General features: G+C 44.1%; 1 long non-coding RNA gene across 1 annotated transcript in view; it reads left to right on the forward strand.

Moving 5' to 3' along the window:
• LOC126354369 (uncharacterized) overlaps window positions 1-14,993 on the forward strand; it is a 931,233-nt gene that overhangs the window by 426,448 nt on the left and 489,792 nt on the right. The gene's annotated exons all lie outside the window — the stretch shown is intronic.

Here is a 14,993-nt window from a genome sequence, read left to right on the forward strand (position 1 = left end):
CCTTCCAAACTTTACAGAAGCTCTTCTGGCAAACATGCAGAACTAGCACTCCTGAAAGAAAGGATACCGTGGAGACATGGCTTAGCCACAGCCTGGGGGATGTTTCCAGAATGAGATTTTCACTCTGCAGCGGAGTGTGCGCTGATATGAAACTTCCTGGCAGATTAAAACTGTGTGCCCGACCGAGACTCGAACTCGGGACCTTTGCCTTTCGCGGGCAAGTGCTCTACCAACTGAGCTACCGAAGCACGACTCACGCCCGGTACTCACAGCTTTACTTCTGCCAGTATCCGTCTCCTACCTTCCAAACTTTACAGAAGCTCTTCTGGCAAACATGCAGAACTAGCACTCCTGAAAGAAAGGATACCGTGGAGACATGGCTTAGCCACAGCCTGGGGGATGTTTACAGAATGAGATTTTCACTCTGCAGCGGAGTGTGCGCTGATATGAAACTTCCTGGCAGATTAAAACTGTGTGCCCGACCGAGACTCGAACTCGGGACCTTTGCCTTTCGCGGGCAAGTGCTCTACCAACTGAGCTACCGAAGCACGACTCACGCCCGGTACTCACAGCTTTACTTCTGCCAGTATCCGTCTCGTACCTTCCAAACTTTACAGAAGCTCTTCTGGCAAACATGCAGAACTAGCACTCCTGAAAGAAAGGATACCGTGGAGACATGGCTTAGCCACAGCCTGGGGGATGTTTCCAGAATGAGATTTTCACTCTGCAGCGGAGTGTGCGCTGATATGAAACTTCCTGGCAGATTAAAACTGTGTGCCCGACCGAGACTCGAACTCGGGACCTTTGCCTTTCGCGGGCAAGTGCTCTACCAACTGAGCTACCGAAGCACGACTCACGCCCGGTACTCACAGCTTTACTTCTGCCAGTATCTGTCTCCTACCTTCCAAACTTTACAGAAGCTGCAGAGTGAAAATCTCATTCTGGAAACATCCCCCAGGCTGTGGCTAAGCCATGTCTCCACGGTATCCTTTCTTTCAGGAGTGCTAGTTCTGCATGTTTGCCAGAAGAGCTTCTGTAAAGTTTGGAAGGTACGAGACGGATACTGGCAGAAGTAAAGCTGTGAGTACCGGGCGTGAGTCGTGCTTCGGTAGCTCAGTTGGTAGAGCACTTGCCCGCGAAAGGCAAAGGTCCCGAGTTCGAGTCTCGGTCGGGCACACAGTTTTAATCTGCCAGGAAGTTTCATATCAGCGCACACTCCGCTGCAGAGTGAAAATCTCATTCTGGAAACATCCCCCAGGCTGTGGCTAAGCCATGTCTCCACGGTATCCTTTCTTTCAGGAGTGCTAGTTCTGCATGTTTGCCAGAAGAGCTTCTGTAAAGTTTGGAAGATACGAGACGGATACTGGCAGAAGTAAAGCTGTGAGTACCGGGCGTGAGTCGTGCTTCGGTAGCTCAGTTGGTAGAGCACTTGCCCGCGAAAGGCAAAGGTCCCGAGTTCGAGTCTCGGTCGGGCACACAGTTTTAATCTGCCAGGAAGTTTCATATCAGCGCACACTCCGCTGCAGAGTGAAAATCTCATTCTGGAAACATCCCCCAGGCTGTGGCTAAGCCATGTCTCCACGGTATCCTTTCTTTCAGGAGTGCTAGTTCTGCATGTTTGCCAGAAGAGCTTCTGTAAAGTTTGGAAGGTACGAGACGGATACTGGCAGAAGTAAAGCTGTGAGTACCGGGCGTGAGTCGTGCTTCGGTAGCTCAGTTGGTAGAGCACTTGCCTGCGAAAGGCAAAGGTCCCGAGTTCGAGTCTCGGTCGGGCACACAGTTTTAATCTGCCAGGAAGTTTCATATCAGCGCACACTCCGCTGCAGAGTGAAAATCTCATTCTGGAAACATCCCCCAGGCTGTGGCTAAGCCATGTCTCCACGGTATCCTTTCTTTCAGGAGTGCTAGTTCTGCATGTTTGCCAGAAGAGCTTCTGTAAAGTTTGGAAGGTAGGAGACGGATACTGGCAGAAGTAAAGCTGTGAGTACCGGGCGTGAGTCGTGCTTCGGTAGCTCAGTTGTTAGAGCACTTGCCCGCGAAAGGCAAAGGTCCCGAGTTCGAGTCTCGGTCGGGCACACAGTTTTAATCTGCCAGGAAGTTTCATATCAGCGCACACTCCGCTGCAGAGCGAAAATCTCATTCTGGAAACATCCCCCAGGCTGTGGCTAAGCCATGTCTCCACGGTATCCTTTCTTTCAGGAGTGCTAGTTCTGCATGTTTGCCAGAAGAGCTTCTGTAAAGTTTGGAAGGTAGGAGACGGATACTGGCAGAAGTAAAGCTGTGAGTACCGGGCGTGAGTCGTGCTTCGGTAGCTCAGTTGGTAGAGCACTTGCCCGCGAAAGGCAAAGGTCCCGAGTTCGAGTCTCGGTCGGGCACACAGTTTTAATCTGCCAGGAAGTTTCATATCAGCGCACACTCCGCTGCAGAGTGAAAATCACATTCTGGAAACATCCCCCAGGCTGTGGCTAAGCCATGTCTCCACGGTATCCTTTCTTTCAGGAGTGCTAGTGCTGCATGTTTGCCAGAAGAGCTTCTGTAAAGTTTGGAAGGTAGGAGACGGATACTGGCAGAAGTAAAGCTGTGAGTACCGGGCGTGAGTCGTGCTTCGGTAGCTCAGTTGGTAGAGCACTTGCCCGCGAAAGGCAAAGGTCCCGAGTTCGAGTCTCGGTCGGGCACACAGTTTTAATCTGCCAGGAAGTTTCATATCAGCGCACACTCCGCTGCAGAGTGAAAATCTCATTCTGGAAACATCCCCCAGGCTGTGGCTAAGCCATGTCTCCACGGTATCCTTTCTTTCAGGAGTGCTAGTTCTGCATGTTTGCCAGAAGAGCTTCTGTAAAGTTTGGAAGGTAGGAGACGGATACTGGCAGAAGTAAAGCTGTGAGTACCGGGCGTGAGTCGTGCTTCGGTAGCTCAGTTGGTAGAGCACTTGCCCGCGAAAGGCAAAGGTCCCGAGTTCGAGTCTCGGTCGGGCACACAGTTTTAATCTGCCAGGAAGTTTCATATCAGCGCACACTCCGCTGCAGAGTGAAAATCTCATTCTGGAAACATCCCCCAGGCTGTGGCTAAGCCATGTCTCCACGATATCCTTTCTTTCAGGAGTGCTAGTTCTGCATGTTTGCCAGAAGAGCTTCTGTAAAGTTTGGAAGGTAGGAGACGGATACTGGCAGAAGTAAAGCTGTGAGTACCGGGCGTGAGTCGTGCTTCGGTAGCTCAGTTGGTAGAGCACTTGCCCGCGAAAGGCAAAAGTCCCGAGTTCGAGTCTCGGTCAGGCACACAGTTTTAATCTGCCAGGAAGTTTCATATCAGCGCACACTCCGCTGCAGAGTGAAAATCTCATTCTGGAAACATCCCCCAGGCTGTGGCTAAGCCATGTCTCCACGGTATCCTTTCTTTCAGGAGTGCTAGTTCTGCATGTTTGCCAGAAGAGCTTCTGTAAAGTTTGGAAGGTAGGAGACGGATACTGGCAGAAGTAAAGCTGTGAGTACCGGGCGTGAGTCGTGCTTCGGTAGCTCAGTTGGTAGAGCACTTGCCCGCGAAAGGCAAAGGTCCCGAGTTCGAGTCTCGGTCGGGCACACAGTTTTAATCTGCCAGGAAGTTTCATCATACAACTTATTTTGCAAGACAGGTCAGGAAAAATAGAACACATTTATAGCACTTGCACTATTCAATGAACTGTATACAAAGCCAGACCAACAGGCGTTACATGCATTGACCAAAAAAGGATAGTGCATTAAAAATGGCTAGTTTCTATCTGAAATCTAGATCTGCCAATAAATATTCCAAAGGACGACTGATAGCTGAAATCTATGATTAAAAAATCATTTTTCTTACGTAAAAATATCAACACACATTGATCTCTCTAATTTATTTTAATACACTGTTAACATTAACAATTAGTCTGAAAGTTTGTCTATTTTTTATTTTTACATTCTCCTTCACTCATTTGCCAATAACCTCCAATGTGATGTTGTAGTGCCAAACAGTATATATAGACGACATTACTACGATTCTTCCTTGGAGAATCGAACAGCCGATATTAATCCCGATGAATTCTTGAGATCACATCACTTTTATGATGCTACTTACATAGAAAGCAACATTACTATGGTGATGTTTTAATCAATGTAACAGGGAAGCCTCTTAGATCGAAGATATTTGCCTCATCTGTAATGTCTGTCGACAGCCGTTGCCATGCTTAACACATAATAACAGTACTGTACGATAGCCATGGTAAAATATTGACCTCTGGATAACTAAATATAAGTTGTAACGTATTACCAGCATGGAGAATTAAATATGGGTTGTAACGTAGAACTGTGCGTTCCGGTTTTCTTCATTGTCAACCACGTTGCACCAAAAGTTTCGATCGACATGTGATTAAGAATGATTTATTTGTTCATCCTTGAAACCTTGTGTTGTACAGTCCGCAGCTCGTGGTCGTGCGGTGGCGTTCTCGCTTCCCGTGCCCGGGTTCCCGGGTTCGATTCCCGGCGGGGTCAGGGATTTTCTCTGCCTCGTGATGACTGGGTGTTGTGTGATGTCCTTAGGTTAGTTAGGTTTAAGTAGTTCTAAGTTCTAGGGGACTGATGATCATCGATGTTAAGTCCCATAGTGCTCAGAGCCATTTGAACCATTTTTTGTGGTGTACACTATAACAGTGAAACAGGGAACAACGAGATTGTCAGAAACTGCAAACACATCAACAAGACGCCCACGTAACAGGAATAATTACTTCCCGAACATAAATTACGAATTCTACTTCTCTTGCGGTTTTGTTCTTGGAAATGTGTATGCCATGAAATTTTTATCGTCACTAACGGCAGGTCTGAGAAAAGGATATAAACTACTTTTTTTTTAATTTTACGAATAACGGATACTGCGTAGTTTGGCTGATACTGGGATAATTTATCGCTTTCTACTGCATTTCACGGTGTACTTTAGGACCGCAACGGAATATATGAGTGAATCATAAGTAATAAAGCAGAATAAGTTTCCAGGTCAGTCTGTCAAAGTCCACATAACATTAGATTTTTCAAAAGACGCAGCTAACGGGCACCGTTTTTTCACATTATTTTCCAAACAGATCATCTCATTGTCCTTGAGAAATTTGGAACATCCGATGCAATGGTTTAATATCGGCACAGAATCGGAAAATATTTCCTTTGCATTCTAGTGGAACTTTGTGACCACAATGTTCTAAAAGAGAAGGTAGGAAGATAAGGTGTAACGTCCCGTCGACAAGCATGTCATTAGAGACGGACCATTAGTTCGCACTGTTTCAAGGAGGGGAAAAGAAATCGACCGATGTCTTTTGAAAGGAATAGTCCCGGCATTTTCATGGAAAGGTTTAGGGAAATCACGGAAAACATAAATTTGAATAGCCAGACGCGGATTTGAACCGTCGTCCTGCAGAATGCAAGTCCGGTGTGCTGACCACTGCACCATCTCGTTGCTGCCAAGTTGTAGTCAGGACATGGGAGAAGATCTTTGGCTGGCAAACTGAGACAGCTGCAGTTCGACATCTAGTTAAAGTAGAGGTCACTTCAGAGATGGCTCCAGCCACTAACGATTTTCATCGCCATGGTGACCAAAACACAACATGTATCAGATGATTTTGCTTAAGCCATGCAAATAATGGTGTAGGTAGCACCTCTTCGTAATAAGTTTCCTGTGAGGCTCTTCTACAATTACTTGTTTGATAACTTTATTATAATATTTTAAAATAATAATCGATTTCAATTAACTATTTTTCTTTTTTCCTTCTACTGGATGGGCATCCTTTGATATACGCTGACGGAAATGAAAAGTGTGCAACCATGAAATCCAGCTAAGGTATTTATGATAGTTTATGAAGATGTACGTAACGTTAATAGGTATTAACTGATTCTATTCGAAACGGACTTCTGTCAACATCCGTACGAAGTGTGACCCTCATGGTTACAGATACACTCTTGTATTCTTTGCAGCGTAAAGAATTCACCGAATGTCATCTTGAGTCATTTGTTGCCCCGCCAGGAACATATGCTGTATCAGTTTATAAAGATTGTTGTTTGGGAAATCGTATAAAGGCACACGCCTTGTCGTCGCATCCCAGACTCGTGCTGTCGATGACAAATCAGGTCTCTGTTCAGGCCAGTCAAGGATCTGACCAGAAGATAGTGAATTCATATCTTAGGGCAAATTTTTAACCGCTCTGCAGAGCGACTGAGCGTCATTGGAAGTGGATATTGTCATCACTTCTGCATTTGTACTCAAATCTTCGAGGACATCAGTCATCTCGATCCTCAAGTCTGTCTTCTGAGGCTCCTGTGCAAACCAGCCCATGTGACTGAAACTAAGACGTTGGGTTCAATAATAATAAAGCTTCCGAACTGGGATACTTGGAACTTACAGAATGTTTCGTGACTGCTACACACAAAAATGCGGTAGAATAACCTGCTACTGTCGAAGACTTTGGGACTTATTCACTCCTTATAAATCACAGTCCAGAGGTTTCGGTTTCGCTCTCCGAGCAGTTACACAATTCTTCTGTCACTTTACACTTCTTTCGCCTCTGGAGAAGCTTACGCGAAAAATTCAGAGAAGTACTCAGCAGTTCGTATGAAACTGTAGGAATCCATATAACTGCGACGGTGAGTCAGTTAAAAAGCTAAAGGACGGCAACAGCATACCAAATATGTTAGCAGCATGCATTGTTAATCACTGTAGTGTTCAAACCAACCTCAGGATTGATGACTGCTTTACTTAAAGAAAGCTACAGTGATAAACTGGCTCGCAGTTTCAGCTCCATCACTCCGTTTTAATTTTTTTTGTAGTGGATGAGGAGGGTACGGGGTAGGAGGGGGTAGAACATAGCTTCTCCATTGCCATGACACTTGTTTGCTTATGCAAATCATGACAGCTCCTTCATGATATGTCAGTTCCGACAGCTAATGGTAGCACAATTACTGTATACATGGAGGCATTCAAAACAGCATTAGCGGTTTCAACAACTACTGATGAAAACGACGGAGGTAATAATCGTTGACTTCTCATAACATACGAAACATTGTTACTTGCTGAAAACGTAGAAGGTTATTGGCTTTGTTAGATAATATCAGTCCTGTAATTCCATCGTTATTTTTTTGAGGGTAAGATAACACTTTGATAGTTGATGTAATACTCACTTTCTCCTTGCTGTGAAAACATAAACATTTTATTGCAGATGTTTCAAGGTACAACATAGTGCACGAACGACGAAGTATGGTTTAACTGTCCACAAATCACATAAAGAGCAAAAAAAGTATGTAATATTTATTACTGTAATATTTTGTAATTGAAAATTAAATATCTATTCAGTCAGCACTTACGTGTGTAGAACGCGAAATATTTACAAATGCTGCGCAAAAGAGCCTCATGTCCAACAACAACAAAAACTGGAGAATATGTCGGAAATTGCGTATGGCGGTCTCTAGTGCTCATTGTTTTATGTGATTCTAAACTCAGGCACTAGACTGATGTAGCTCCCGAAAACTTCACGTGTATTGCAGATACATCGATCTTAGTCTTCTACTCCAAACAGAAATAAATTAGTTTTACAGTATCACATCAGCATACGACGAATTTGATGTTTCTAGTAAAATGTCATAAGAAGTAACACACCAATAGTTATAAGAAAACAGTAATTTGTTCGACTTTCGTCGCATTAGATGGGGAACGATCACACGCACCCTGACAAATTTTAATGTATGGCTGGCACTGGATCTTCAGCAATTGTAATGGTTAGCACTACAATGTAAATAGATGGCTTAATTATTCTGTTTCATGGCTTGCAGGCTGCGATGTGTCTGTAAAGTGGCAATACCGGCCATACACAGCCGTAGACCTTTCACTTGTTTCGCCTGCAGCGTCGGTGAAAATTCACAACGAAAGAGCAAATACCACAGAGTTTGAGCTTCCATTAGACGTCACAAAACTAGACGTTACTATGGATGAACTGTTTTTAGAACAAACTTTTTTCCAAGTGTATGTGTTTCGTTTAGATTTTCAAATGAGCATACTTCACGTGTTCCTAGGTGCAGTATCCTATAGGTACAACACTGTTTCCTAAAATACATAACACTGTGGAAAACTTTTAACTAACGTGTGTATATTTTTCACTTTCTCCGTATCATCATCTACTACCTGTGTGAAGATTCTTTTTTACATACGTATTATCTGTTTTAGTTTATTCTGAAATACAGCACTGTTAAGTATGACAACACTACGGGCCTACAGAACAACCAGTGTAATTGTTCTGTTACAATCTAACTGACATCATATGTGCATGGGGACAGAATTAAGCTGAACATCACTGTGTTAATCATACTACAACAGCATGCCACCCTAAACTAGCTGAGAAACATTTATTACTAAGAAGGTCATATACTGTCTGAGATAGCACTGTTCGTTCAGACCAATTACTAGTCAGGTTATAAACACAAATGCCCTGATGGCTATTAAAACATCAACACTATGAATACGGCATGCAAAAAAGGCCAGACTGGCATGAAAAGTACAACGTCAGGCTTGGCAAAGCGTCGCTCGCGAGTATAATGCCACTCCGTGTGCTTCTCCCTACAACACGACTCGTGCTGTGCTGTCGCGGCCTAGCAATATCAGTTCCCCATACATAATGCCAAAAGACTAAAACTAATAAAATGAACGGTTTTATCCACTTATTTGTCTAAAAATCTTATATACATTAATGAGATATTTAAATATTTAGGATATATTTGTTTAACTTGGTCTTGTCAATTTCTAGAGTTCTATTTCAATTGAGTTGTAGTGAAACGAAGTTTATGTTGCAACGACTCATTGGACGCTGCATTTCGTTAAGCGGATTTAATGTATTTCCTTAAATAAAATTTTCTCCGTTCAGTCAATTACCTGACTAGTAACTGGTCTGAACGAACTGTCCTCTCTCAGACGGTATATGACCTTCTTAGTAAGAAATATTTCTCAACTAGTTTAGGGTGGCATGCTGTTCTAGTCTGATTAACACAGTGATGTTCAGCTTAATTGTGTGCTCCCTGCCGCCGTTGGATAAGCAGCTGCCAATACAAAGTCGTATACTCCTAGCTCACTCTTTTTTTTTTTTTTTTTTTTTTTTCGTCAGTCTACTGACTGGTTTTATGCGGCCCGCCACGAATTCCTTTCCTGTGCTAACCTCTTCATCTCAGAGTAGCACTTGCAACCTACGTCCTCAATTATTTGCTTGACGTGGTGCTACAGAACAATGCTGAAGATTAGATGGGTAGATCACGTAACTAATGAGGAGGTATTAAATAGGATTGGGGAGAAGAGAAGTTTGTGGCACAACTTGACTAGAAGAAGTGATCGGTTGGTAGGACATGTTTTGAGGCATCAAGGGAAACCAGATGGCAGTCATAAGAGTAGAGGGGCATGAAAGGGAAGCAGTGGTTGGGAAAGGAGTGAGACAGGGTTGTAGCCTATCCCCGATGTTATTCAATCTGTATATTGAGCAAGCAGTAAAGGAAACAAAAGAAAAATTTGGAGTAGGTATTAAAATTCATGGAGAAGAAATGAAAACTTTGAGGTTCGCCGATGACATTGTAATTCTGTCAGAGACGGCAAAGGACTTGGAAGAGCAGTTGAACGGAATGGACAGTGTCTTGAAAAGAGGATATAAGATGAACATCAACAAAAGCAAAACGAGGATAATGGAATGTAGTCAAATTAAATCGGGTGATGCTGAGGGAATTAGATTAGGAAATGAGACACTTAAAGTAGTAAAGGAGTTTTGCTGGTTGGGGAGCAAAATAACTGATGATAGTCGAAGTAGAGTGGATATAAAATGTAGACTGGCAATGGCAAGGAAAGCGTTTCTGAAGAAGAGAAATTTGTTAACATCGAGTATAGATTTAAGTGTTGGGAAGTTGTTTCTGAAAGTATTTGCATGGAGTGTAGCCATGTATGGAACTGAGACATGGACGATAACTAGTTTGGACAAGAAGAGAATAGAAGCTTTCGAAATGTGGTGCTACAGAAGAATGCTAAAGATTAGATGGGTAGATCACGTAACTAATGAGGATGTATTGAACAGGATTGGGGAGAAGAGAAGTTTGTGGCACAACTTGACTAGAAGAAGGGATCGGTTGGTAGGACATGTTTTGAGGCATCAAGGGATCACAAATTTAGCATTAGAGGGCAGCGTGGAGGGTAAAAATCGTAGAGGGAGACCAAGAGATGAATACACTAAGCAGATTCAGAAGGATGTAGGTTGCAGTAGGTACTGGGAGATGAAGCAGCTTGCACAGGATAGAGTAGCATGGAGAGCTGCATCAAACCAGTCTCATGACTGAAGACAACAACAAGAAGAATTCAAATCTCTGTCTTCCTATACAGTTTTTGCCCTCTACAGCTCCCTCTAGTACCATGAAAGTCATTCCCTCATGTCTTAGCAGATGTCCTATCATCCTGTCCCTTCTCCTTATCAGTGTTTTCCTCATATTCCTTTCCTCTTCGATTCTGAGTAGAACCTCCTCATTCCTTACCTTAACAGTCCACCTAATTTTCAACATTCGTTTATAGCACCACATATCAAATGCTTCGATTCTCTTCTGTTCCGGTATTCCCACAGTCCATGTTTCACTACCAAAGAATGCTGTACTCCAGACGTACATCCTCAGAAATTCTTTCCTCAAATTAAGGCCGGTATTTGATAGTAGTAGACTTCTCTTGCCAGAAATGCCTTTTTTGCCATAGCGAGTCTGCTTTTGATGTCATCCTTGCTCCGTCCGTCATTGGTTATTTTACTGCCTAGGTAGCAGAATTCCTTAACTTCATTGACTTCGTTACCATCAATCCTGATGTTAAGTTTCTCGCTGTTCTCATTTCTACTACTTCTCATTACCTTCTTCTTTCTCCGATTTACTCTCAAACCATACTGTGTGCTCATTAGACTGTTCATTCCGTTCAGCAGATCATTTAATTCTTCCTCACTTTCACTCAGGATAGCAATGTCATCAGCGAATCGTATCATTGATAACCTTTCACCTTGTATTTTAATTCCACTCCTAAACCTTTCTTTTATTTCCATCATTGTTTCCTCGATGTACAGATTGAAGAGTAGGGGTCAAAGGCTACAGCCTTGTCTTACTCCGTTCTTAATACGAGCACTTCGTTCTTGATCGTCCACTCTTATTATTCCCTCTTAGTTGTTGAACATATTGTATATGAGCCGTCACTCCCTATAGCTTACCCCTACTTTTTTCAGAATCTTGAACAGCTTGCACCATTTTATATTGTCGAACGCTTTTTCCAGGTCTACAAATCCTATGAACGTGTCCTGAATTTTCTTTAGCCTTGCTTCCATTATTAGCCGTAACGTCAGAATTGCCTCTCTCGTGCCGGCCGCGGTGGTCTCGCGGTTCTAGGCGAGCAGTCCGGAACCGTGCGACTGCTACGGTAGCAGGTTCGAATCCTGCCTCGGGCATGGATGTGTGTGATGTCCTTAGGTTAGTTAGGTTTAAGTAGTTCTAAGTTCTAGGGGACTAATGACCACAGCAGTTGAGTCCCATAGTGCTCAGAGCCATTTGAACCATTTACCTCTCTCGTGCCTTTACTTTTCCTAAAGCCAAACTGATCGTCACCTAAGGCACTCTCAATTTTCTTTTCCATTCTTCTGTATATTATTCTTGTAAGCAGCTTCGATGCACGAGCTGTTAAGCTGATTGTGCGATAATTCTCGCACTTGTCAGCTCTTGCCGTCTTCGGAATTGTGTGGATGATGCTTTTCCGAAAGTCAGATGGTATGTCGCCAGACTCATATATTCTACACAGCAACGTGAATAGTCGTTTTGTTGCCACTTCCCCTAATGATTTTAGAAATTCTGATGGAATGTTATCTATCCCTTCTGCCTTATTTGACCATAGGTCCTCCAAAGCTCTTTTAAATTCCGATTCTAATACTGGATCCCCTGTCTCTTCTAAAACGACTCCTGTTTCTTCTTCTATCACATCAGACAAATCTTCACCCTCATAGAGGCTTTCAATGTACTCTTTCCACCTATCTGCTCTCTCCTCTGCATTTAATAGTGGAATTCCCGTTGCACTCATAATGTTACCACAGTTGCTTTTAATGTCACCAAAGGTTGTTTTGACTTTCCTGTATGCTGAGTCTGTCCTTCCGACAATCATATCTTTTTCGATATTCCATTCATTTTTCATGCAGCCATTTCGTCTTAGTTTCCCTGCACTTCCTATTTATTTCATTCCTCAGTGACTTGTATTTCTGTATTTCTGATTTTCGCGGAACATGTTTGTACTTCCTCCTTTCATCAATCAACTGAAGTATTTCTTCTGTTACCCATGGTTTCTTCGCAGCTACCTTCTTTGTACCTATGTTTTCCTTCCCAACTTCTGTGATGGCCCTTTTTAGAGATGTCCATTCCTCTTCAACTGTGTTGCCTACTGCGCTATTCCTTATTGCTGTATCTATAGCGTTAGAGAACTTCAAACGTATCTCGTCATTCCTTAGAACTTCCGTATCCCACTTCTTTGCGTATCGATTCTTCCTTACTACTGTCTTGAACTTCAGCCTACTCTTCATCACTACTATATTGTGATCTGAGTCTATATCGGCTCCTGGGTACGCCTTACAATCCAGTATCTGATTTCGGAATACTGTCTGACCATGATGTAATCTAATTGAAATCTTCCCGTATCTGCCGGCCTTTTCCAAGTATACCTCCTCCTCTTGTGATTCTTGAACAGGATATTCGCTATTTCTAGCTGAAACTTGTTACACAACTCAATTAGTCTCTCTCCTCTTTCATTCCTTGCCCCAAGCACATATTCTCCTGCAACCTTTTCCTCTACTCCTTCCCCTACAACTGCATTCCAATCGCCCATGACTATTAGATTTTCGTCCCCCTTTACATACTGCATTACCCTTTCAATATCCTCATACACTTTCTCTATCTGTTCATCTTCAGCTTGCGACGTCGGCATGTATACCTGAACTATCGTTGTCGGTGTTGGTCTGCTGTCGATTCTGATTAGAACAACCCGGTCACTGAACTGTTCACAGTAACACACCCTCTGCCCTACCTTCCTATTCATAACGAATCCTACACCTGTTATACCATTTTCTGCTGCTGTTGATATTACCCGATACTCATCTGACCAGAAATCCTTGTCTTCCTTCCACTTCACTTCACTGACCCCTACTATATCTAGATTGAGCCTTTGCATTTCCCTTTTCAGATTTTCTAGTTTCCCTACCACGTTCAAGCTTCTGACATTCCACGCCCCGACTTGTAGAACGTTATCCTTTCGTTGATTATTCAATCTTTTTCTCATGGTAACCTCCCCCTTGGCAGTCCCCTCCCGGAGATCCGAATGGGGGACTATTCCGGAATCTTTTGCCAGTGGAGAGATTATCATGACACTTCTTCAACTACAGGCCACATGTCCTGTGGATACACGTTACGTGTCTTTAATGCAGTGGTTTCCATTGCCTTCTGCATCCTCATGTCGTTGATCATTGCTGATTCTTCCGCCTTTAGGGGCAATTTCCCACCCCTAGGACAAGAGAGTCCCTGATCCTCTGTCCGTTTCTCCGCCCTCTTTGACAAGGCCGTTGGCAGAATGAGGCTGACTTCTTATGCCGGAAGTCTTCGGCCGCCAATGCTGATTATTTATCAAAATTTAGGCAGCGGCGGGGATCGAAGACATTTTTGATTATGGATCAAAGACGCTACCCCCCAGACCACGGGTTAGTATCATTTGTTACATTTTTTAATTCTTAATTTCTTTGCGTGTTTTTGGTACTTGCATTGTTTAATTCATAAATTTCGGGCGTATTATAGTATTTGAGAGTTGTAGCATCGCGATTTAGTACCTGAATAGCGTAAAATCGAGTAGTCTCCTTCCGCCGCCAAGCAGTGTGTCAGCAGTGCGCAAGTAGCAGCATTAATGCATTTACTAGGCAATCTTGTATTTTAATAACCGTTTAAATTTTGTGTCGATTTGTTTCTGCTCTTTGTAGATTAATTCAGACGTTCTTTGCACAACAGTTATTAGCATGGATAGGAACTGCAACTGCTGTCTTCGGATGCAAGCTGAGTTGGCATCCCTTCGCTCCCAGCTTCAGGCAGTGTTGGATTCGGTCACACAGCTTGAGGCTGTTGCCAATGGGCATCACTGTGGGGGTCCGGATGGGGGTTTGTCGGGGACGGCCAGCTCGTCCCACGCATCCCCCGATCGGACTACGACTGTGGCTGCCCGAGATACTGCCCACATTGAGGCTGATAGCTCACCTATGGTAGTGTGGGAGGTCGTCTCTAGGTGTGGCAGGGGCGAAAGACATTCCGGAGGGCTGAAAGGAAGACCTCTGCAGTTTGTCTGAAGAATCGGTTTCAGGCTCTGTCTCCGGCTGATACTGATGTTCGGCCGGAGATGGCTGCTTGTCCTGTTCCAGAGGTTGCCCCTCAGTCTGCAAGATCCGGGCAGTCGCAGAGGGTGGGCTTACTGGTAGCCGGGAGCTCCAACGTCAGGCGCCTAATGGGGCCCCTTAGGGATATGGCAGCAAGAGAGGGGAAGAAAACCAATGTGCACTCCGTGTCCATACCGGGGGGAGTCATTCCAGATGTGGAAATGGTCCTCCCGGATGCCATGAAGGCTACAGGGTGCACCCATGTGCAGGTGGTCGCTCATGTCGGCACCAATGATGTGTGTCGCTATGGATCGGAGGAAATCCTCTCTGGCTTCCGGCGGCTATCTGATTTGGTGAAGACTGCCAGTCTCTCTAGCGGGATGAAAGCAGAGCTCACCATCTGCAGCATCGTCGACAGGACTGACTGCGGACCTTTGGTACAGAGCCGAGTGGAGGGTCTGAATCAGAGCTGAGACGGTTCTGCGACCGTGTGGGCTGCAGATTCCTCGACTTGTGGCATAGGGTGGTGGGGTTTCGGGTTCCGCTGGATAGGTCAGGAGTCCACTACACG

The sequence above is a fragment of the Schistocerca gregaria genome, chromosome 3, assembly GCF_023897955.1.
Source record: "Schistocerca gregaria isolate iqSchGreg1 chromosome 3, iqSchGreg1.2, whole genome shotgun sequence".
Taxonomy (NCBI): Eukaryota; Metazoa; Arthropoda; class Insecta; order Orthoptera; family Acrididae; genus Schistocerca; species Schistocerca gregaria.